Here is a 27,234-nt window from a genome sequence, read left to right as displayed (position 1 = left end):
TTATGTCATTCTATTCTGAACAGTTTGGAAGTTATTTTGGTTTTCCAAAGTTTTTCCCATGACTTTATGATGTGAGCATAACGATTCAAAAGTTTCATGTACCGCTTATATGCATAATTTATAGATTATGAAAAAATGATCACGTGCTCATACACTTAACATATGCTCGCGGCTGCAAATTACTTTCCCTGCATTGTGGCTATTCTAATTAACGTGGCAAATTATGGCAGAAATATTATTATTAACTTATAAAATATAATTCTACCATATTTTATCTACTACTTGTATACACATATTCATTAATTATAATATGATTAGTATTTATTTATAAATGCATTTAAAATATAGAACTAAATGATTCGAATGATTTTACGATATGTAAACTATATGTTAAGCTATATAGACCGGGAGATGATGACAGAAAACGTTCTCCCATTTTCTACTGCATACGTTTTTAAGAATTAATAATTAATCTTATCTTTTTGTCAAGAAATTTAGAGGTTTTTCGTGATATTATATTGCCTATCTTTGTAACATAAGGTAGTGCAAACAAAATCAAGCTATATTAATTGATGACATGCAATTAACAACGGCCAAATGGGATCAAAGGGTTACGTAAAAATGAGAAAAAATAGGACATTTAGGAAAAAGGCATGCCGATGTAAAACAATAAAGTTTCCATCATAAAAACATGAAAATTGGCATGCACCCCTCGTACAACTATTACAAAATTTTCCCAAAATTTTCCATCCTTTTCCATTAGAGGGTCGCATGCCAATTTTTGCGGTGTTTTTATGATGGAAATTTTAATGTATTACATCGGCATGCATTTTGAAAACACGGAAATGTCCTATTTTTGTTCTCATTTTACGTAGCCCTTCGAGCTTATTCGGCCGTTGTGAATTGCATGCTAACAACTTTCAAAGCTTGCATTTGTTTGCACTACCTTATGTTACAAAGTCAGGCAATATCACGGAAGATCACTAAAATTTTTTATAAAAAGATCTTATGACGTGCAAGCATGCAACTGCCATTACCCCTCTATGTTTCATATTTCAGGGTTAATTATTAATTCCTTAAAAGGCATGCAGTAGAAAATGGGGAACGTTTTCTGTCATTATCACCCAGTCTACTAGTACATCGGATATATGTTGGGTTGGGTACATAGGGTTGGTACATATTATGTGACTTATGAGGCATAAATATTACAAAAGGCGGTTAATATTACTACTATACGTAACTTGAAAGTGTACTAGTAGTATATAAATCTATACCATTTATTGTTATATATAAATTATTTCAAAATGCTCTAAATAATTTATTGAGATTTTAGATTTTGATTCAGTATTTGATTTTGATTAAAATTCATTTAAATGCTATTGTTTAATTAAGTACTATTTAAATTATATAAAAAGTCTAAATATTAATTTAGGGGTGATTGTAGCTGACTGGAGCAGGGGCAAGTTGTTAGAAGAAATTTTAATGGATAATTGAATACTATGAACCATTAAGTTGTATTTAAACATTTTGTACTGTGTTGTGCAATATAATGGCTGGAAACACGTGATCTCCACAAAAATTTATATTAGCTAATATACTCTATATGAGCTTTAATAATCTCCACACCAAAATTAAAAATTCATTAAAAAGTGAAACGATCATTTTTGAGTTTACTAATTAACCGATTTTCAAAATTTTTTCACCTATTCTTTGTGTGCGTAGTCATGGTAGGGACAATAAAATCGATACCAGCGCTTCCAGTGAAAAATTTTGGCGTTAAAGGGGGCTGGTATTACTAATTTGCAGGTCTTTACATGTTAATTTTATAGAAATGTCAAATTAAAATTATTGTAAAACACGAATTAATTAAACTTAATGCATTAAAAATTGTGAAAATAAGAAATCAAATTGCACAAATATTATTTTTCAAATGTAAATTATCATAATTATTTATTTAAATTCGCGAGACAATAATATTAAATTTTCAATGTAAGTCTTAAATGCAATCCATACAATTTTATATGCATCCATACAATTCTATAATTAAAGTAGTGTGTCGTTACCATGGAAACGAAACTCATGCACGGAGCGAATAGAAAATGCTCCATTATTATCAATGAACATGGGTTGTATTTTATTTACAATAGAGCGAGGTTTCCGCGTCAAAAGTTAAAATTCTCTTTTTTGTTATTAAGTTGAAAAAACACATTTTTTTGCACATATATTGTTTAAACAATATAAATAACTAACAGATATCCACGTTATAGCCTTCAATTCTCTAAGCTTTCATTTTATTCACAATTGACTGAATTTTAACTATCATTGAGAATGAAATGATAATGTAGCATTATATAGACGAAAAAGTATTCAAAAACGGTTACGTAGTGAACTTCAAAAATGTCGGTTTCACTATTTAATGAATTTTTATTTTTTTGGAACTAAAATATAACCCATGTTACTTGCTGATAATGCAGCTTTCGATACGTGAAATTATTAAAATAGGTTTAGTAGTGAACTCAAATGTGTACATAGTTGCATACCAACACTTTCATTTTTCACTTATTTCACCCTTTTAGTGGATGAATTTCGAAAAATACTTTCTTAAATGACGCCTACGGTATAAAATTAATATTCTCTCGAAATTTCAAAGTTCTATCATCGGTGGTTTAAGATGGGTAATGATATGTAATTCGCAACAACATTTTCCTCCTCTGAAATGTTTCTGATTTTAAATAATATACAAAAAGAATCATTTTAAGAAAAATCATGAAAATCGGAGCTGTTATTGAGGAATCCCGAGTAAAACCATTTATTGATGCGACTAATATACCTTGGTTAGTTATGTCACGATTTTAAAAGTAATTTGAATTTTTTAATTGTTTTCACGATGAAAACTCATTTTAAAATTGCAGACAGGTACAAACAAGCTTTTCTTAAGTCATTGTTATTATAAAATATTGACTTATGTACTGTATGAATTGTCAATTATGAAGGTAGGGGTGTGTTATAAATCTGTTTTGTGACCCTTGGGAATATAAATGAAACACGAATGCAACGGATTTGTAATACAATCTCATCATAAGTCTATATTTTTTAACAGAAAATATTACTTTTCTTTTCTGTTATAAGTTTGATAGTCCATACATCATACTTTGAGAGTAGGTCATTTTCATACCTTCGGATAGAAGTTTCTCTTGACAAAAACAACGAGGCTTTATGATATCATTTTTATCTATATTTTTAATTTCATTCAAAATTTTTTATTTATTTGAGAATAAATGAAAATAATATAAATTCATGTCAAACACAAAGTTGAAATTGGAATAATATCCTTCTTATATATTAACCACACAACAACCGGTCAAACAGTGGTACTCATACAAACAGCATTCTCATGTACCAAAAAAAAGTCGTATAATAATATAATACAAAAACCGCATATGAATAAATAAAAAGCCGTGTGCGGTTTTTTTTTATATCATATCGCAGAAAATAAAATGTCTGTGTCATAATGTTTTCTGTCTGTATATATGTTTTGTTGTGTATATTCAAGAAATTATAATTAAAAAAGAAGCTTTTTTTCCTGTACGTATATTTATACTTTCAACATCAAAGTCATTAACAAAGTATACACATTCCGGGATATTCGTGGAGATTTGTACAGGATGGTTTCCAAATATGAAAGATTCTGCAAAACAAAATATCGATAAATCTGAAAATAACTAACAGTTATTAAATTTTTAGGTTTTTTACTAAGTTTTTATGATGACATGAACAAAATTATTTCAGCTCAAGAATTTAAGTTCGTAAAGAGAAAATTTTACAAAAAAAAGTGCTTTATTGATATAGATTTATTGAGTAAATTTTCCTTTATGGAACCGTTATAAGTATTATTATTATTATTTTTTGTGTTGTTTACTTTTAATCATGTATACGATATTTATTTACATCAAAGTCTCTCAATTATAATTGACGACTTTAATAAGAGACATACAGCGTATGACACATACATAAATAAAAATATGGACAAATATCTTGTATAGTCACCTTTATTAAAAAGAATTGAAAAAAAAACTCTCGAACCCGGACTTCTTGGATTTATGCCAAGCGCCTTACCAATGGGCCATTCGAACTCTAGACATTATTATTAAGTAATTTTCGGTTACTTAAATCGCTCCCACCCCTTAATGATGGAACGTTAGCATGTTTTACGCTAACGTTCCTTAGTTCCAGATGTTATTTTTAATTGAAAATACTTCTAATAGGTCTAAGAGGCCATTCTGGTTGCGATTATTTGACCCAAACGTTAAGGCTATGAGATTACCCAGACAGGTTGGTCATGGCATTTGCGTTAAATCAGTGAGGAAATATCTAAGCATTCCACTTGGCGATTTCTGCGGGTTGTGGTGCTCTTTTTGGAAGAATAAAAATAAAATGATTGAAGGATGAATTTCCGAGGACGAAATGACTGAAGAAAGAAAGTTTTTAGGATGAAATAACGGAAAACAAATGGCCGAAATATGGACAATTGGAACCGTATGTTTTTTGTTTTTTGAAAATAAAAATTAGGTGTAAGCTAAGTCTTGTTGTTGTACAGTCGGCCATAAACAAGAAAAATATAAACCAATAGCATCAGGCTTTTACACAGTTTCTGTCAATTGTAAATGACTTGCATCCACAAATCTTTAATGATAAATTGATAAACCATATTATTATGGAATAGCATCTTACAACACTGACCTATTATAGTATAAAATAACGTCTGTTCTTGAAAAAGGGGTCTAAAGATAGAGAAAAGACGACGGACGGTTTTTTTTTCCAAATCTCACCCTAGCCATTAGGTATTGAAGGATTTTTATTTAGAAAGTTATACTTTCTAAAATTTTTTTTCGATAAATTAATCTCTAAAATTTCAAATTTCGATTAAAATTATCTGAAATAATTTTATTTTAACATACAATGGTATTTTAGCCATTGCATAAACAAAATACTCCATATATGCGTGTCAATTCAAAGTCAATTACGAGAAAAAAGCAAGAAAACGATCATTCTATAAACGATATTGTTGCATTATTAATTTTTTATGGAACTTGAATTATTACCTTTAAGCCCATGAACCTACTATGTTTATACCATTTTGACCAAAACTGTACATATAAAAAGGTAAGAAGTCATAATCGTCAATATTCCATATAGATTCTCTATGTCCAAAACATTGATAATTAGAAACTCTATAAAGACGTCTTCACCCTGTTTATTAAATACATATTGCTTGTTGGTAAAATTTATACTGTTTTTTCTTTTTTTTGTGATATATTTTCTCATTTCTGTGCTACTACTTGTGTTTATTATCTAATGTACAACAAAAGCCTTTAACACCATCATGTTAGTAAACAAAGTATGCCAATAGGGTAGAGGGTGAACTCGATGCGATGTTGTTATGTTGGGTGGGTTGTTAATTTAACTATTATACCTACATGCATTAAATCATATTCGTTGTTTGGTGTGAAGTGTGATAATATGAACGCGTACAAAATGAGTCTTTAATGAAAAATTTGATCAAAGTTAATTAGGTTTTATGCTTCATGGAAAAACTTCTATGATACAAATCAAATATATTCGATAACTTATTTTATACTTTATGGTAAACCATACTATTCCTTATTCTTGAAAATATCACATGAATGTTTCCTTTAGTAAGCTGAAAATTTATTTTGAAGGTAATACTTACTCTTGCCTATTGTTATATTTTAAATGGGATGCCTGCGATTCATTCATTATCGATTCATTCAAATTTCGAAACTGAAAACTTATTTTAACTCAGCAATTACTGTAGGGAAGTTTTATTACACGTTTACGGTTGGTTTCATTTATTTGAGTAAGTTCACAAATAAATGCCTAAAATATGTCTGAGAACGGTTGGTTCCTAGCTCAACATGTGAAATTTACAAAATTTGAAAAACCCCCGACAAATTTTTTGGGTCCGAAACCCTAAACTTGCACTTGAAACACATCTAAGAACACTTTCCATTAAATTACCTTTTTCCTTAAAGCTTCCAAATTGTTTCGATTTTGAAAATCATCGACGATTTTTTCGTTTTTTCGGGTACGGAACCCTAAACTCGCATTTGAACACACGTAGCTACGAACACTCTCCATTTTATTACCTTTCAAATGAAATTAAAAAAATCAAAATCGGTTCGTTCGCTTAGGCGCTACAGTGCCACAGGCAGGAAGACACGCACACATAGCGGTAAAATTTATAACACCCTTCTTTTTATTAAGTTCGGGGGTTAAAAATAGAAATACTGTATATTTGAAACGTTTAGTTTTATATGTCTGGCAATGTGATACGATTCCCAAAAAGTTAACTGCCTCCAAACAAGGCATCCAAATATATAAGACAAGTGACCTCTTTCTTCTATTAGAACGTCAAGCTATCTTTGATTATAAATCAAAATTTTAAATCACATCATTTCAAAATTATGTTATTAGTATATTTCAAAAAACTATATATAAAATATAGGCTTATGATAGGTATTATTGGCTATGCTAGGCATACCGCGTACGAAATTGGCTACGCTTCAATTAACAAGGGTTGACTATATAGTTCACTATGCCTTTCAAGAAATACCAACAAAGCTATCAAAAATAGTAGGTAGGCACTGTGTTATATCAAAAACTCAAATGACGGTTAAATTAAAATTATTAAACATAGTATTTTTAATATTTATTTCTAGCTTTTTAGTCTTACTAGTCTTTAGGCCGTCCCCTTCGCGGGATTGTTTCACTTTTATATCAATAAATATTATCACGCAATATTCTCCGCATTGAATTCTTTATCTTTATAAGACGTCTATTTCACCTTTTCACAAGACACTTTCAAGTTGACATTCATCTTCGACATCAGACCCACTTTCCATTCTGGTATTGTGATAAATCCAAACACATAAACAAATTTTTACAAAAACCCAAAGTTATATTAGTTGGAATAAATGAGAAAAAAACCCAAAAAGATCGCAAAAGAAGCTGCATAGATCAATATAATAATAACAGTATAAAAGCTAAAATCGAACTTTATAATAGTCATTAAGAGTAGCAAATAACTGTTTTATTGTCATTTTTTGTCGTCCCTCAGTGAATTGTTATTTGTCCTTTTTAAATGTATATATACCCTTGTAATAGATATCTGTATATAGGTTTGTATATATATATATATATATATATATATATATATATATATATATATATATATATATATATATATATATATATATATATAAGAAATTCCTGCTTTTTCCTATAATATAAATGTGAGACAAATAACATATATTGCGAAATTCGTGTATTTTGACTTCGCTATCTTCATATGTCGGGTGCTTGGTAATTCGATGGTCACCTTAATGAATTTAAATATATTTATGTGCGACAAATTTGATACATCAACTGTGAGTCGAAAATAAACAGCCCCAATGTAAGTCTAACGTATAAATATTTTCATACGTTTCACATTTTCTGACAAAAAAAACTAGCGGCACCAAAATTATTTCACTTAAGACTTTTTATATCTAATAGCGTAAGTTATTACTAGCTATTAGATACAAATATGAGTAGTAAATTTTGACCTTTGACCCGCAAGCAGTACGTAACCAAGATTAATATGCACTTATACATGTCGATATAAACGAATTTCACTATTTCTCTGAACTATATACATACATATAAACACACTACACTGTCATATGTCAGCGTTTATCCGTAGAAAAACTAATAGAAAAGACATTATCTACGCTCACAAAGCACAAATAACCTGACCGTTCATTTTATTTCATTCACATATACATACCTTCAGATAAGTAAAGATAACATTCATTTTCTGTTCTGAAGTTTGTATGTACTCATTTGGGTGTGTTTCTAAGATGGTTAAGTACATATTCAATCATTTGTAAACAACTTTATACATTTATTTTTAATAATAATTTATTTCTGCATGATGTATAAAAAAATATTTATTTCTCTTTGGGGTTAAAGGAAACTTGTTTCTCCTGGAATCCCGCAAGAGGTCCTTAGCTTGAGTATTTCTATCTTTTTTGACTATTTGGAACCCAGCTGAAACTTTCCATATAATAGCAGCCAGGAAGTGAATGGAAGAAAAAAAAACGTGTTAAATACAAGTGGCGTAATTTTATATAGAGATTGTGAATCCACGACCATCTGACGTGGTTTCTATAACTAATGCGAAAAAGGGGGGAGCTTATGTTTAAGATTCCAAAGTTGACACCTAATCCAGCTCATGGAATAAACGCGGTGGTTTGTTATACTTTTTGAAAAATCTACATTTATATAATGTATAGATAAGAATATTTTTACATCTCTACATCCCACAAATCGATGATAGTGAACCTTCTTGGGAAAGTTCTAATGCAATCGAATTAACCAGTAACAAAACCATTAGTATGCCATTCAGACATTCAGTTTATATATGCATTTTGTCTCCATATTATTTTTTAATTAATCAAATTAATCTTGTTACGATATATTCAAAATATAAACATAAAACAAATATTTCTATCTGTCCCTTGTTTTCAGCGTCATTTATTCTCTGAGAGTTTAAGTATAAGAGGACGTATATATTTGTTAATAGCCTAGCGAAATTTAAGCATTTGCTCTTTTACATAGTACACATATAATAAAAAGCGGGCTGGAACTTACTATTTTTCAGCTTAATATTATTGAATTTTTTTCTTGTGAGTCTAGAAAGAGATATGATAATTTCAAACATAATAATTTTTAATTTCTTGAAATTATTTAAAATTCTATATGATACATACAGTGTGACACAGGTAAATTATATTAAATAAGGACAATTATTTAAGTTTTCAAGAATAACTACACCTTTATAAATAACGCACCCAATTTTCATATAAAAGAATTATGATAATAACACAAAAAAGCTAATGACTATGTCAAAAAGTATATATGAAACTCTCGTGGCTTTTACATAAATTTTTTGTAAAATTTTTTTTTACTCAGTTCAAAATACTTTCGAAATATTTTGGCGCCGAATATAATTTGAATTTTTTAATCTCTTTTTAGCTCTCATCTAAATTGTGAAAGCAATGGATTTTGACATTTAAAATACACAGTGCTCTTGCCAATAATAAATAAATGTCTTTAAATGTAGAATGTCTCCGAAAATAACATGTCGTCGTAGAATTTTTTTCTTCAACATTTCAACATTGCTCTTACTAGAAAAATCTAATCTAGTAATAGTAATCTAATTTAAAGAAAAAATTGTATCTAAATAATTCTCTTTTTTCGAAAATAAAGCAAACATTACTTCTGGCAATATTCTACAAAATATTTTTTGTATGTTTTGGAGGACAATATATATATACAGGCCCCAACAATCATGATTGTCATGACGTGTGGTTGCTATGTCGGTGCATTAAAAATACCCTCGTAGCACATAGGGATGAGATATAATGTAATACTGTAACAATCAAATATCTTTCACAGCAACAGAGCAACAAACCCTCTTTTCTGCATCAAATTCACTGATTCATTTGTTTGTTTGAATGGGATAAGTATGGGATGATTTAAAAGAATTTATTATATTTGTTTTATATTACATTTAAATACAGTTTGGTTAAAATTGGATGGTTTATAAAATTTTTCATTTGAATTAATTCTTAAAGTTATCGCGTCTTTTTTCCAAAAAAATTTTTGTTCTCACCTAATTAAAATTTCCACACTATTCAATTTAAACATTTTAATTTTTTCTTCATACTGTATTGCATTTGCGTGATCCGTTGCAAAGATTGTTATAATAATTTCTGAATTCGAAATAAAAATATTATGTTATTTTTAGTTCATTGGAAATGTATTCTTTGTTTACATGGTATGGAGAATTAAGTTTTGGATTCAAAAAACGAAACTACGTACACGTGTTCAACAGACCTTTTATTTTGATTAAAGAAATATTGTCAAGGTAGGAGTGAAAAAGGCTGTACTGTACCCCTTCTTAGATAGGAAATCCGCAGTAAAGTACTCACGCTGAAGTACTTGTTTCTGATTAGCGAAGTAGAAAATATCAGTAAAGCTATTTCCAAAGCTCAACTACTTCAACTTTTCGTTTCATTGTGGAACAAGCGACGACGTTTTTATTGCGGTCATATTGAAAACGAGCTCTGACATCGAGTCAGGCGACCACTGAGTGTGTTCCGATTGTTGATTTACACGTGGTCGCCAATTTTGAGATGCAAAACGAAAAAAACGGGCGTAAAAGATACATTTGCTCTGAACCCCCAAAAGTAAACTACCAACAGTGCCAACATTTCTTTAATCGAAAAAAGATGTCTAGTTAACACGTGTTCTAAATTTGGTCGCTGGAATCCAAAATGCAATATCAGGCCTGGTGTTGCATCATAACATATACACTCTCTTAGTCACAAATTATAATACCAAATTATGCTCAAAATAAAAGTAGTATTGCCCAATTATTTTGCAAAGCTCAGTTTCTCTTATGATAAATGATTATGCATGAGCTTAAGTTTCTATTTTTTTACTACTATTGTGTCCCTCAAAATCGCTTTTTATTTTTCCCCAGCGTTTATTTTTCGTCGCTGATGTCAATACAGCCTATTTTCCCCGAATTAGTCTTTAAAGAAGTGGTTAGTTGCAATTTTCTTTTTCGATTTTTCATTATGAGTACTTTTACACATTCGATATTTTCTATAATTTTTGCCTTAGCTTATGTTTATAGTTTTCTCAGAACAAAAATTACCACTGTTCGAGAATTTCATTATTATGTTATTATGTAGCATGTTTACATTTTTGAATAGTTTCACATTTTCATAATGGGATATCAAACGCCTTGCAAATAGTAAATGCGTGCCTGACTGGCTTCGAAAATAGAACATTTGATTATATTTGAACATAAATAAGAAAATGCAATTCTATAAGTAAAATAAGGGTGATTCTTCTCAACCCTCAGTTTGAATTTCGATAAATACCAACAAAAAAAAAACCACAAATGTATTTAATCGAACATTACGCTTTGTTAGATAAAGAATAAGACTAAATCATCCACCCTCTATTCTTATTCCCTATAATAACTATCAAAGATTTGATTGAAAGTGTATAATAAAATGCTACATAATAATATTTTACCTTCATCTTAGTTATAAATAAGCGGTAGTATTGAAGTTTAGTATAGCTTATTGTCTTGTGTGTGATTTTATACTAATTCTAGCTGTTACCCGCCTACTTCGAGGTGCAATTTTAATTTAAAAACAAAGACTTACAATAAATACTTTTCTTCTCTTAACTTATTTCTCCTTTATGTGCACAATTTCATGAGTTTACAATTTTTTGAAGTGAAAATTTCTTGTGGTGCGTTGAGCCCTTTTTTGGGTGAACAAAAATAATGGAACTCGCGTCACGCTCTATACATACCACATTGAAAACAACGTGTGTTGTTGCTTTTTTTTTTATTATTTATAATAGTTTTTTATACACACGTTAACAATTTCAAATAACAAATTATGAAATGTTAATTATTCATACTAACACAGTTTTCACTTCCCTCGACAGTCCCCATGACTGACTATCTTTTTTTCCTTCCTGTCTCTAGTTTTCATCTTTAATTTAACAATCATTTAAAAAATATTTAATTTAAAGAGTAATTAACCAAAATGTCAATCTCATGAAACATTAACATAAGATGACGCTAGAGCTTTAGTGCTTTTAATATGAGCATAAAAGTTTGCGCTGGCTATCTTCATTTTTAACTAATGTTAAACAACAAAACAACAAAAACAACATTATTTCTATTAACTAAATACAAACCTATCAATAAACCTATCTTGACTTTTTCTAACCATTTTAAACTTTTTTCTTTGAAACTTCCCTGTGTCCACGATAGAAAATGTTAGCCAAGTATTTTTTTTTTACCGGCATCGAAGCTGACTAATCATTTTTAGGGTTGATTGAGAAGGACATGGAAATTTAAAACAACCAAGGATAAAGGAAAATAAAAATGGAAATGGAATTACAGGGACAACTGTTAATGTGATGTAATAGATATGATTGATGAATGAAATTTGCTCCACACCTTCATAGTGCATGAAAAAAGCCAACACAAAACAATTTTCAGCCTACTGTCGTCCACATATGCATTTATCAGTCTTGAAACTCTTCCAGTATTTTACATTTTTCGTAGAAGTTTCATTGACATTTCTTTCTTTTTTCCTGGAAATGAAAAATAAATACTACGAGTTTTGTCACATTTTTCAGTAAGTTATCCTCCAAAAATAATTATAGAAAATACACATTATAAAGATGTTCTTTTAAACCCCCGAACTAAAAAAAGGGGTGTTATAAGTTTGACCGCTATGTGCGTGTGTCTGTCTGTGGCATCGTAGCGCCTAAAAAGATGTACCGATATTAATTTTTTTGCCTTCATTTCAAAGATAATTTAACGGAGATCTATGTTTCAAGTGAGCTTAGGTTTCCGTACTCGAAAAGACTAAAAAATTGGCGATGATCTTCAAAATTGATTCAGTTTGGAAAAAGCATGACGTTTAATTTTAACATTCAATAATTACTATGGAAATGAATGGTCAATAAACCTGGTTCAATTCATTGTAAAAAGTGAAATGGTAAAATAATTAGTTAAGTCAAAATAATAATTCAAAAGAACAAACTCAACTAAAATATTTCAATTTCAATTAAAATATTTCCCAAAATTTTCCCCAAAAATTCTAGCTCTCTAAGTATCCTTTGTTATAAGTGTGAGTGTTATAAGTTTAAAGTGTTTATCAGTGCGTCTGTGTGTTCCTCAGTGACATCGTAGTCCCTAAACGGTCGAACCGACTTCATTGAGAACATTTTATGGCTCCCCACATTTTATAGCTAAGTTTCCAAAAATAGGTTTACAAGGAATAATTTCACTTGTTTCTTAATTAAACTCGGTGAATGCAAAAAGCAAAGTCTTGTAATACATTAAATTGTAAGTGTAAGCAAAAAGAACAACCATTATAATTGATAGATAACTGTGTTTGAAAATACAAATACATTTAGGTAAATGCTTGACCTTGCATTATGATGTTACTTTGTATCAACAAACTGTTTAATTGTTTCGTGCCACTGAAGAATAGTTATATTTTGAGCCTCCACATTGCGAATCCAAACAATCATTCATCAATACTTCTTACTTATCTTGGTGAACCGCTTAGAGATTGATAGACAAATATATAGAGAATGTTTATTTGCATACTTTATTAATTGCTTTATTCACAAAATTGTAGGTGTTGTTTTAATTTTATTATATTTATTTATGTGAATCAATCTATATACGTGTAATGTGTGTACAGCGTGTTTCTTAAGTTGGCTCCATATGGAAAATTTTTATTATGAGGTTACTAAAAAGTTATTCTTCATAAAATTTCTGCTTTCAAAAATATTAACATTCAGCTGTTTACTTTAAACATCGAATGTAGAGATGATTGACAAATTGTAAAAAAAAAAGATAGGATTGTTTAGAAATGTAAACCATTTAGAATAGAAAATAAAGGAAACGGTTCAAGAAATCACTCCCGAGATATGTAGGTAAAAGAACAATATAATATATAATTTTGTAAAAGAACAATTACATATATGGAGCGCGAATGAATATGTTGAGGCAAAACGAACTGAAGATAACTTTTAAGGAATGAATGGTTATTGATGGGAAGGTTATGACCACTTCAAATTGAATTACTAGTAAAACTTATAACAAAAACGTCTTCCATATGGAGTCAACTTAAGTAGACACGCTGTATACGAATTCACCAAAGCTCTTGTGGACACCGAAAGAGATTATACCTTGCGGGCGTTTTATATAGTGCGCGCGACACGAGCTACATATGAGACTGTATCGTTCTCATCAACATGTCCATATAGAATTATTTAGCATACCCAAATATTTGTTTATGTTATTGATAGGTGTCCGAATGCTATTGTTTTTGTTTTTTTATTTTTAAAATTAAAATTGAATGAAAATATTTATTTACTTACATCAAATAATTTTTTTCCATAAAGGTATAGGCATTATTCATCAACCATCAATTCATATGTGTACGGGTATTTCACATATGATTGGAACTCGTAAATATTTGTACATAGATTTGTTTTGTTATAAACATGGATATGACGAAAATATGTTTGTAAATACACGATTTGACTATACAGTGTGTAATGGAGAAACATTGCCTAGTATTCGAAAATCGAGATCAACAAATTGTTTCAAATATTAAGTTGGTGTTTATATTCGTATAATATTAGCCCGATACCAAACTATGGAGGATTGGGGAATCTTGAAACCATATTGGCCTAGTCTTGCAATAAAATCCAATAATAACATTGTGATACGTAAGAATGTTAAATCTTTACCCAAGCTTGGATAACAGATTATAATATGTGTGTTAGATCTTTGTCTAATCCTGAATGTAAACAAAAATAAATTTTTCCATTTTGACGTCAGTTTCACACGTTTACCAGTTTTTGGATTCAAATTTACTTGGTACTATATCTGAACTTTACCAGTTTTCCGAGAGCAAGAATACTGGCTCCAAGAGCAATGTTTTATATTTTTAGTTAAGTATCAAATACACATCAAAAAATTATCTTTCGGTGATCTAAATACAATAAGCGCTGCAAAAATGAAACTACAGCGGTAGTAAATGAATGATTTGCCTCTCTGAGGAGCATGTCAAAGCGGCACCACTTCGTGGCACCACAAAGTTTCAGCTTACTTTTTCTGCGACAAAGTGCTTGTTCAAGGTGTCATAACTTCTTTAACGTTGACATTACAGAAAAATCACACCAATTTATTTGTTATTTCAAGCAGTTTATGTTCTGATCCTATATTTTTATACCATGTATAAAATATATCATATGTATATTAAGCTTAGTCCTAAGTTTATAAAACTTAAGAATATTGATGCTACGAAAAAAATTTTGGTGTGGAGGATGTTCATAGAATCACATAATTAGTCCATTTCCGGTTGTCCGTCCGTCTGTGAACACGATAACTCAAAAAAGAAAAAAGATATCAAACTGAAATTTTTACACGTACTCAGGACGAAATAAGTGACGCCGAGTTCGTTAATGAGCAACATTAACTATTGAGTATTGTAAACCGTTAGAAAATACTCTGTCAAATACCATATCAAAGAAAATAATTATACTAGAGTCGAGGAAAAAACGATGTCGAGTAAAGAATGTGCGAGATATTCCGAAGTTTGAACTTATGTGGAGTGTCTAAAAAAGAAAAAGTTAAGAGTTCCGGAAAGTCGACTATTTTCTTATGGAATAAGAAAAACACATATTCGTCAGTTATACTATGGCTAAGAAATTAAAAATTTACTGATCCAAGAACTAAAAAAACCGCAGACCTCTCAATAACGCCCTTATTGAGTGTTTTAAAATATCTAAGGACTTCGTCTCAACAAATTTTTGATTTGTTGCAAATAAGTCCCAAAAATATTAGCGTTATTTCATCCAAATTTCTCAAATATTGAATAGGTACCTACTTTCAATGATTTTAGTAAATCATACTTCACAATTCAAATGCGGTACGCCATTGTTTCTGGTGCACCCTGCATATGTACTATATGATCAATAAATAACACGTATGTGATAAAATTTTCATTTTGAGATATAGTAAATTAAATGAAAATATTATTCACCGAAAAAATAACAAAACTTTCATTTTCATTTGTCTGGTTTTGATTGTTAATGGAAATTTTGGCATATAGTTGATTTTTGTTACCTACAATTTCAATGAATCAAACTAAATTTTTTTTGTTAATTAAATTAATTTAGGTATTCCGATTAAGTTAATCACCTCAATATTTTATCAAGCACTATATGAAACACAGCTTTGATGATCTTATGAACCTAAATCAATGACTTCAAGTTATTTTTCTCAATAATCAAACTTCAATAATGGGGTTACAGATATACTTAAAGTTGGAAATATTTTGAATGTCTGCATTTCTACGTAAAGAAAGTTTATTGGTCCTTGAACCAATTTTTTGCTTACGCTATAATATAGGCTATCCCAAAAATCTAAAAATTTGCGTACTTTTTGCAATTTGTCAGTTCTAAACAATGATTTTCTATGAAATTTTTTATTATTTTACAAATTATAGCAAACTAACTCTAAATCGAATTAATGCCCGAATACAAGGAAATTAGGACGAGCTGTTCAAATTAAAACAAAGACTTGTGAGTTCAAAAATCATCATTTTACCCACTTTTCGGAAAAAATAGAACTTTAATTTCTCAATTTAAAATTGATTATATTGGTTTGATGTTTCAATAGTAGTATTTTCTTTCGATCAAATGCAATAATGACATATTTTTAAGTTGGTTTTCCTCCGAGAGCTATCGTTTACCCAAGAAATGTTTTAAACAAAAATTGTTAGTTATTTTATGAGGGACAACTTACTAACTTATATTTTTATTCTATCTCAATACAATTTAGAATCTTAATTGGCTATTAGTGCAACCCAAAGAGCAAAGTCCATTCTGATGTTAGAACATGATGCCCCCCCCCCATTAAACTCTACAATTTTTTGATTGGTTAGCTACAAAGCGAACTATTGGACATTATAGATTAAAATGTCCCATCCTATATATGTATGTGAGAAACATATATGTATATTACTAGCAATTTAAAATTAAGACTATAGTATGGATATAATCTGTAATTATTCAGAATTTTGTCAAGGTATGTTCCAAGTTCAGGATTTTGGCAAATTCAAAAATACTATTATTTTGCATTGTTTTTCGGCCTTCAAAATGAACATTGTTAAAAAAATCACAATAGACATTTTCTAAACTAAACGAGCCAAAAAGTCTGGACAACCATTTTCACACTCAAAAAATTCATGTGAATATGTTCATACAAATTTTTGACACCACTTTTCAAGCCCCATTAAAAATTGAACTAAACCAATTAAAATGTATTTAAAAAAATTGGAGTGTAACCATCGTCATCTATCGCCCTTAGAGTATAATTTCCTAACTAGCCTCACAACCTCACAAAAGACAAATACAAAGAATCGTAGCATTTTTACTTCAACATGAACTGACTGCCTATAGTTACTTTTCGAAAGCTTCAACTTTTCTGAAATGAAATCCACTGTTTCATTTGTATGGTTTTCTTACGACAGTTCAATATGCTTCCCGATTGCCAAATAATAATACAATAATCTTTTGAATTATAACAGTACGTATATATTTTTTATTAAAACTGAAGCGTATAAGTGTAGAAGGGAGTTAAAAGTATCGTATATATGAAGCAATTTAATAAATAATAAATATTAGATTGTACATGAAATGTTTATCACGCAGGATCTCAGAAGCTTTTTGGTAGTATGTATAGACTTTGTATATGTAGTAATAACGATGTATTCATTCACTTTTGTTACGAGACTTAAGGGAGAACTGTATAAAAGATTAATAATAGAATCTTTTCTGAGAGTAATTTTGATTTAAGATTTTTTTTCTCGTTTGATTAAAGTATAATAAAACAGTTCAATCTCCTTATAACTTACGTAAAATGAAAGGTACTAAATTTTCATTAAATGCAATTCCAACTATCGATTAATTTCATGTGGTATTTTGTAAAGTAATATTGAATAATTGGGAATATTCATGACATTTTTTTCCCGTATTTCTTAATAAAATATGAAAATACTGTACAAGTGATGACAAAAAGTGAAATTAAAGTTAAAATCAGCCAAGAAATACGAGTGATTTAAGCATTTTAAACTATTAATTAGACTGGTATTACATAGAGAGATCGGACATAGTATTTGACGTCATTTACTATGTTTTCCTTTTTAAATTTCGTTTTGCTAGAAAGAGATACAAACAGATTTATGATGCCTTTTATCTGGGTTGTTTTTATAGTTATTCGAAAAAATAATTTTTCTCTGCTGTTTGTTACATGAATGAGCTTTTATTAAAGCTATTAAAAAAAGTCATGAATATTCCCTATTCTCACCGGTACCAGTGTTATATGAACAAGTAAAGCACTGAAGTGATTCTGGCTGAAGTGATCCAACTTCTCGAATTTAAAATTTAGATAAAATGTGTTTCCATATGAAACAGATGAAAGTTGTTTCATTTCGATATATGGAATAAAAAATTAATATGGAATAAAGTTTCCTGATACAGGTTCCGCCAGTAAAAACGTATTAGATATTTTTTAATCACATTTTTAGCTCTTAGTCCCGGCGCCCATCAGCATACGATATCATTAACAAACACCCTCGTTGAAATGATAATATGGATTAATTATGTCTACCAGTATGTCAAGCATGTTATTTTGCCAAACAAATTTTTTAAAGTGAGACGTTTTCTTGCAAAAGATTGGTTCTTAATGACATCGAAAACGTTTGTTATTTATGTTTATCTATTTTTTCCAAGTTATAGTTTTAGGTTCTATGAATAAAACGCTAAAAAAAAACATTTATGCGACAAGAAACAAAAAAGCATGGACATCAAGAGAGTCCCCCACCAATAATGCCACAATAATAAATAATACAAGTATTTGAAAGGTTGCATTATTCAGGATATGCTGTATTAAGAGCGTATTATTTTAAACATTTTAAATTGAAAAGTGCTTTATAAAATATTATCCAATACCTAATAGTTAAGAAGTTGTCTCTATGGCCATCGAGTCATGAGCACCTTGTATATTTTTACATATTTCCATACTCTGTAAGACTAGCTAGATTTAATATTTAATAACAAAAATAATTTGAATATTTATTTTATTGTTAAATCTTTACATCTCAGTAATGGACTGTTTTCGTACTTATGTCTATTAGAACTTTTTTTGCTTTTTGAACCAAGGAACTCATACCCAAGAAAGTGCCTTGAATAACAAAAAGATTTTATCAAAATATTTAAAAAAAAAGTATAAAATGTATTGAAAGTACATAACTTAAGTAACTTAACATTATATAGAGACATGCATAAGCTTTCGTTCGAATTTGTATACTCATTTTTCCAGTGTTGATAAAAAGCTTTGGGAGTAATAAAATATTTTAAGAAATACATTCAAAGTATAACCTTTAAATGAGTTGTAGATGATCCCGATAAAAAAATTCCACAAATAATTGAATTAGTTTTATGGTACAATTTTTTATGTGGAGTGTATCTATTTTAGATTATTTATGTTTCATACAACGCCTTCCACCAATTAATTTAAAAAAAAAATGATTCGAATATCGGGATTATATCGATTTTAAAATATCATTAATATAAATTTGAAACTGAAATAAGATTGAAATAATCTCGATAAAAAATTGAAGTCAGTGTACGGAATCAATTTTATTGAATTGGTCATATTTATACTTTATCAGTTTTTAAAAGTTTCATTTCATAATCGAAAATGATTTTCAATAATGTAGAGCCTTTTTAAAAAACAATACGAATAGTTTGAGTATACTTCAATAACTAATATCGGTTTAGTTTTAGGAACTTATACAATATTATTATTTATTTATTAAATTCTATATGGTATATCTATCTTTATAAAAGTGAACGGCGGATATAACATTTTGAGTAAGAACATGTTTTTCTGATAACCATGCTATTTTACTAATACGAAACGGGTTATTTAAGATTTGTGTTTATAGCAACTTGAGATTTGTAAAATATTCAATTTTGAGAAATAAAATTAAATGATAAATTATGGCAAAGTTTGTTGATACCATCTATATGTACTTTGTTTATAATAAATTCAAGAAATTGTGAATAAGTTATCATATAAAATTAATAAAATTCTTAGTAATCATTATAAACGCATACATGTTAGTTTAATAACATCATTATCCTAATAATGCAGATATTTTAATATAATTTTACTAAAAAAAAAATAAATTGTTAACAACAGTTTGGTGGAAATCTCAACTTTCTAGCATGTACAAAACTGAAAACACGTAATTTTGGGTGGTTTTTTCTAATTTTCAGGGGGTTTTCAATGAAGTTTTTCGAAGTTTCCTGTGGGTTTCAAGCAGTTCCGCTAAATCGAAGTGAGTCAATTGCTGCAATTATTGTTGAAATGTGAACCAGGCAAGAATATTATAACACCGCGAAAAATTTTAACTGGATCGCCTTTCCACAGCTCATTTTTTGTACTTTTTAGATTGGTAATAGAACATGCATAAATGTCATCCCTCTTAGAGACGAGAAATGGTGAGACAATTTTTTATGAACCTTGAAAGCATATACTATTATTAAGTTTGGATTATTCTTTTTGAAATGCGAAAGAGTTTTTTTGATTAACATATACGACTGAAATTATTCCTGCATCGCCTGAAATAATATCTGCATGGAAATTTAGGTGACATCATTCAAAATATGGAGGTCTAACAAGCTGTAGCATTCGATTTGTAAAAAAAAATATTCCGCCTTTATGGTAGATTTTTAGGGGAATATTCTATGCTTGGATAGCCCATTGCTTAGACAACTCTCTATATGAAAAATTGTGTCGTTTCGATTATCTAATTTGAATTATTGAGAATTTTGAAAATTGCTTTATTTGTTTCTTCGTATGAATAATTATTTATGAGTGAAAGTGTAGAAAGTGTATGAGTACAAGTTCTAAAAAAAAAATTTTTTAACATCAATTTAATTTTTGCATGGCCATTAAAGATCGTACATAACATCAATGTATACAAAAGCCGTCATAAAATTTCGATTTTTGAGTTGACATCATTAGTTTTCCATTGTAAAGTTAATAATAACGTTTTAAGAACAATATAACCATAGATAGAATAAATACAATATAGAAAATCAAATATATATAAATTGTTTATTTACTAAAAATAAATTAAAATATATTTATTTTTATTATTTTTTTTTTTAAGTTTTATATTTTAAAAGAATAAAAGAGAAGAATAAGAATAGCGTAGGAATCTGCAATAGCACTATCAAAATGTATTTAACTTCTTGAACTTTTAACAGATAAATGTTTACTTATATACACATAACATGGACATGGATAAACCAACATCACTGTGTACTGTGTGATTAAGAGTGGAAACTGTTTTTAATAACAACCGACTCAAATGTTGACTCAAACCTAGGAAGATATATTGTGTGTTGCAAATCAAAATTGGTCTAGTCTTTATTTGACAACAAATGTTAACTTTTTCCTAAGCTTTGGTGTCAGCTTTTGGTAAAGCTTGCCTTCTATTTGGGCCTTCTATTTGGCAAATTTACGCTGAGCAAAGGCTGTCAGAATAAAACTTAATATATTACTGTTGGCCAAGGCATGTCAAATGAGCAAACTTAAGCTACGACTTCGTTTATTAGATTGGTTTAAGTGTGGGAGAGGGCTGACATAACAATACTTGATTTATTATTCTTGATTATGGCTCCTGCAAAATAAGTAAGTCATTGGTTGTATTATTCGAATCGGTTAAGGCTTGAGCAAAAACATATCCTTCATTTATTAGATTTGGAATGCTTGAGAAAGGACTGGAATTGCAAGGCTTGGTTTACCACTGCTTGATCAATCATGATTCCATCGTCAAGCTTGGTATGGAACTACTCTCTGACAATTTCCTATTATGTTATCAAAATTAATGCCCTTTTAAGTCCGCTCTGAAGCCAAACCGAGCAAATGGGGAACTTAATTCTTTAGGGCCAAACAGGAAACTTTGGGAATCATGAATCATCTACTACGTGGTTCCAGCAACTAAGGTTTATACAAACATATTACATTTTCTGTAACAATACTTTTATGTAAAAAGGAATAACAAAAACAACATTGTACAAATGGACACATATAAGATATACAACCAGCCAACACATATAAAAGACACCACTTTCTTGAATTGTTGAATTTTTATACATAACACACAAAAAGTAAGCTATCATCTAGCTTTGTACATGCTAGCCATGCAGCCAGCTAGCTTCCTTCTTCAAGCTATGATTGTTGTTGGTATATATATAAAGTTGAATGTATACCAAATATATAAATAATAAATAGTAAGGAATCTAAGATGAGAAATCTCTAGAGCGAGAAATTGTTGTCTATTCTGTACAAACAATATCTATTTTAGGTATATACAGACTGCTTTCTTTAATGTATATATTAACATTTTAACTCCTTTGACATCATCAATACTATGAGGTAAATCTGACAAAAAAAGGATTATTTTATTCTGATATAACCGAAAAAACATGCATTTTTTGCTGCTTTTACCTTATTATCTGTACTGGATTATCTGTAATTGTGGCGAAATAAAAAATTAGTAAATATTAATGTTGCTCAGGCAGAATTAATTCAATACATTTTACTGTTTGATTCGCCCCTATACCGCTTGATCATCAGTATACTATTGGCGATAACTTTTATGCTACAATAGATACCAAACCTGTTCTAGCTCTTTATCCCTTAAATAATTCTAGTAAATATAGACCATTAAATTTAAAATATCAAACAATTTAGTAGCTTGGTGTTTAAAATACAAGTTCCGTTTACATCTATTGTTTAAATTGAATATGTTTCCTTTTGAAAAAGTACGTAAATAAGAGTAAAGACTTTTTATGGGCTCTTTAAATAACATCTAAAAATCGGGTAGTTTCAAAAACTGCTTTTGTAAAAAATATAGTTTACCTTTTAAAAACAGCATTTAATATACTTAGTAGTTTTTGAATTAATTAGTACCTATAATAATGTTTACACATTATAAAACCTCTTAATTTGAAATAATTAGTGTCTTTCAAAATAATATTAAGAAAACAGAAAAATGTGTTGTAAGAGACTAGAAAGATTTTTATTGCGAAATAGTTCACTGAGCTACCGATTTTTATAAAGGTATTTGATTTATTTCATCGATTCATCGATTCATTTTTTTTTTTTTTTTTTGTGCTTTTGTAGCACTTGTTTACTCAAATATCAGGGTAAATTGATAGTTATCTTATATTACACTTAAAGATTATTTAAAAACCCTCTCTGAAATTCTCAATGTGTTCCAATAAAAATGTAAGTTGCTTGTAGAAAGAGCAACTAACTGTACCGCAAATAACATATTAGAGACAGGCCTATTACCATATAAAATTTATCTAGCCACTTTTAAGCAATAATTTAGCAATAAAACGTAAAATGATATATTTTTGCTCAAATTTTTAAGATAAAACCAGCTGTATCATTTATGCATTGGGTAAGTATAATTGACTACATTTTCCAGCAACTCCATTCTCAATTATAAAAATTCCGACAACTAAAAATTTGTAATATACCTTGAACTATATTCTAAGAAAACTCGATGAATTTCGATCAACTAATTACAATTTTGTATTTAAAAATTAAAAGTTCCTGCTGCAAGATCAGATATACGGCTGAAAACCGCAGGGTGTGTATACATCGAATACCAATACAATATTACAACATAAAAATAATGAAATCATAGTGAAAGAGTATACCACTATAATGTTTTTTTCTTACCAAATCTTCCACTATATTTTATAACTCATACAATACATAGTTTGTTCTTATTTTGCTACTAATTTTATTTTCAAGTTCGTTATTACGTTATTACAATTGTTTATTGTTAAAAAAATATTTGTTATTTTATTTGTTAATTTATGGAATATTTGTAAACGGTCATTATCACTTAAATCCAAACTTAATTTCTTCTTCATTCTGAAATATAGAAATTCTTGGAATACTTCTCAACACCACGCCGTAGTATTTTCACTGATCTCAAGATCCAAATAGAAGGAAATTTTGTACGAAAAATTTATATATTAATTTATTTATTTCAAAAGAGTCTTTTTTAGTGAATTACAGGAAGCATCTGGTACACATGTATTCGTTATGATGATATTTCTATGTTGATACAATGATCGAATCGAATATTAAACAATGGATGCGATGTGTGGTTGTAACTTAAATGTTTTAGGTTTACATAAAATGTAATCGTTTAAACATGCCAATAGTTGACGGACACATACATTGAATGATGATTATTAGGGTTTAATTGATTTATTATAGGATTCCATTGGCCCTCCGCTTTAGGCTTTATTTTATTGACATGTTTTTTTTAGCATGTTTTATAACATATTTTTAATTTGTTTTCAATTTATTAGTAAAATTCATACATTTTTTTATTTATTAAAATAATTAAAGCTTAATCCTATACATATTACACGCCTAAAATATTGAGTGTCTCTCAGACTCAAAGAGCGTTGTACAAACTCCAAGGTCTGTGTAATGAGCCGCCAAATATAGTGGAGCTTAAAAAATTGATTCGTTCAGAAATTTGACGGTACTGAAGCTGCGTTAAATAAAATCTTACAAGGAAGGAACAAGTCCAGCAGTTGACATAGCCACTTTCACAATTGACCGATTCAAGTTTTCCCAATAATGGGTCCCGACAGTTAAAGTGGCTATGAAATTGTGTCTTCCTTTTCAGATATTATTTAATGCAGTCGGATTTTTATTTTTTTAAATATTTATTTTATTCCTTGATATGTGATAGAATGTTCTGCCAGCATTCCATGCTTTCACGGGTTATGATTATATAAAGTACATTTTATAATAAAGGAAACGTTAGGCCTTTAAAATTATTTGAAAAGAGCAAAAAATTCCAAAGAATTTGTGCATCATTGTCTGATGTAATTTTCGCATTAATATACTGCCCTTATACGGTGCTTTAAAATTTACTTCCGTGAATAACGGTAAATATTATTTATTTCAAAAAATTAGTCCACAAAATATATTAAAAAATTGTACGAATTTTGTTTCCAAATTGATTCTACCTTGATGGAAGTTAGAAACAAAAAAAGTCAGAATTGTTTTTATCAAGTCAGTGTGGGCCAGTATTGCTTTTATCCTCAAAAATCTTTGAAACATCTTCAAAGTACCGTGCGGCCCTAACTGTTTAAAATGGACCGTTGCTTGAACAAGGTAACTTACAATTGGCTTAAAACCATATACGATCTAGTCGGATTTACTATAAGCAATTAGGATTCTGAAACTTCTTCGGCAAAGAGCACAAAAATGCTAATCCAGCATCGCAAAAACTTGTTATCCAAAAAAATGTTTTCAACTCCTATTTTCAACCATATTAAGTTCTCACCAGTAATTAAAAGTAATGTAAAAATAAAAGAAACAAATCTGTTGAATATATTAAAATATTTAATTTAAATGAGGTATAAATAATAAAATTAAATATTAAAAAAAAAAAAAAAAAATGTAATAAAAATAAATATACAAACAAACCACATCACACGAAAATCATAATTATAATAATTAAGTTTATATAAGCATGACATTAATCTCCATCAAAAATCTGATCAACAATAAGAGAGTTACTTTTTATACTATGAATGAGCTTTAATCCAAGTAACAGAGCACATTCAACCGAACTCACTACTAATAAAATAGTACCTCTCTCTAGTCGGAGCTATGTAGCATAGGTATTGTAACATTGTAATACATTTAAACACAAAAATATATATTATATTTGTACAAATATATACATATACATATATAATATGATGGGGAAATGCGTTTACAAAAATGCGCATGTCCATTTATTTTCCATCCACAACATTCTGTGAGGTGGTGGATTATTCATGAGCAAAGGATAGCTATAGAGAAGGAACTCTTTTACATTGTGGTGTATATATTTCATAGACACTGTGAAAATGAAAAACACATGATTGTTGGTCGTCACTGAATACGGTTGCGATAACTAACTACAATTGCTCGTGTGTGAATCGTGGTTACAATTTTCCAAGAATTGTTTTTTTTTTGTATCTGGGTGGATATTTCGTGGTGAACAATAATTTTCAATCGTGAAGTGAATTCAACTTTTTCAATTTTTTGTGAGTGATTTTTCGTTTGGTAAATTAAAGTTTCAAACTGTACTCTTGCATTAAGGTAAAAAACGTTTTTATAACAAATTAGTAGCATGACTAGTGATTTCTCAATTTTAGGGTTGAATGTGCTATAAAAAAGTTTAATGATTATTTTCATCACTTTCGGGTTTGGGCTTGTATGTGAAATTTTTCCTAGTAAGAATATTATAAAATGACTTTACATCGGTTAGGAAATCATTTATATCGGTTTCTGAATTAAATCGAATATTTTGATTTTTTAATGTCAACCTGGAATAAAAAGCAGGTACTTGAGACATGCTCAGGCATCTTTTATTTATTATTTAAAAATAATTCGTTCGTTTTCATATACTCTTGAAAATTACTAATTGTATAAAAGACGTGTTTTAGAAAGTACATTTAGCTGATATAAGTTAATTAAAACAATCTTACAATATATTGAAAAACAAATGCGATATAAAATTCGAGAAATTTCTGTTGGTCTGAAAGCTTTTTTATCATTGTTTCCGGATGTTCACATTTTATTAATCATTTTTCCGGATGTTATGATAGTTAATTTTCTACTCAGGTTTCCATCAACATTTAGTTGAAGAAAATATATTTTTGTAAATTTGTGTGCTTCATTTTGATAATAAAACAATTTTACATTTTGTAAAAAGCATCGTTTTTAGTGATATAATAATTATTCACGAAATTTGATTATTATTTGATAAGATAATTAATAGATAAGTATTTTTCCTAACTGCCATTTTTTAGGTTTTGTTCTTATCTCGATTATATTATGCTTATTTTAAGAGAAAATTAATACTTAGTATTTTTTAGAAGTAAGTACCAACAAAACTATTCAGACAGATAAGTTTAAACACGTAAAAACGAAATATATGAGCCTTTTTTGAGTGCCATTAAAATTTTCTATTCAATTTTTTTGCTCGTTAATGCGTAAAACACCGGAATTATTCCTAACTGATTACTTTTTTTTTATCGAGGGAAAATTTTAATAATACAATTTAAAATCAATTAACTTTTTTTTATATATTAAAAATTATTTTCAATTTTATAAAACCTTTCTTAAAATCATTTATTCTGATATTAAAAAATTTTGTTTCATAAATACTCCTTGACGAATGCGAATTTATTGTATTTCGTAAAAAGCTTAAACAAGGTTTGAAAAATATAAATATATATTTCCATAGAAAATGGGCGAAGATTTTAGATAATTTTGTTATGGACTAATAAAGTTTTTATTTATCTGAAAAAAATTCAAAGGTGAGGTAAAGAAATATTATTTTTATACTTATACTTTTATACAAGCAT

This window comes from Chrysoperla carnea, chromosome 2, assembly GCF_905475395.1.
Source record: "Chrysoperla carnea chromosome 2, inChrCarn1.1, whole genome shotgun sequence".
NCBI classification, from domain to species: domain Eukaryota; kingdom Metazoa; phylum Arthropoda; class Insecta; order Neuroptera; family Chrysopidae; genus Chrysoperla; species Chrysoperla carnea.
This window is presented reverse-complemented; position numbering follows the sequence as displayed.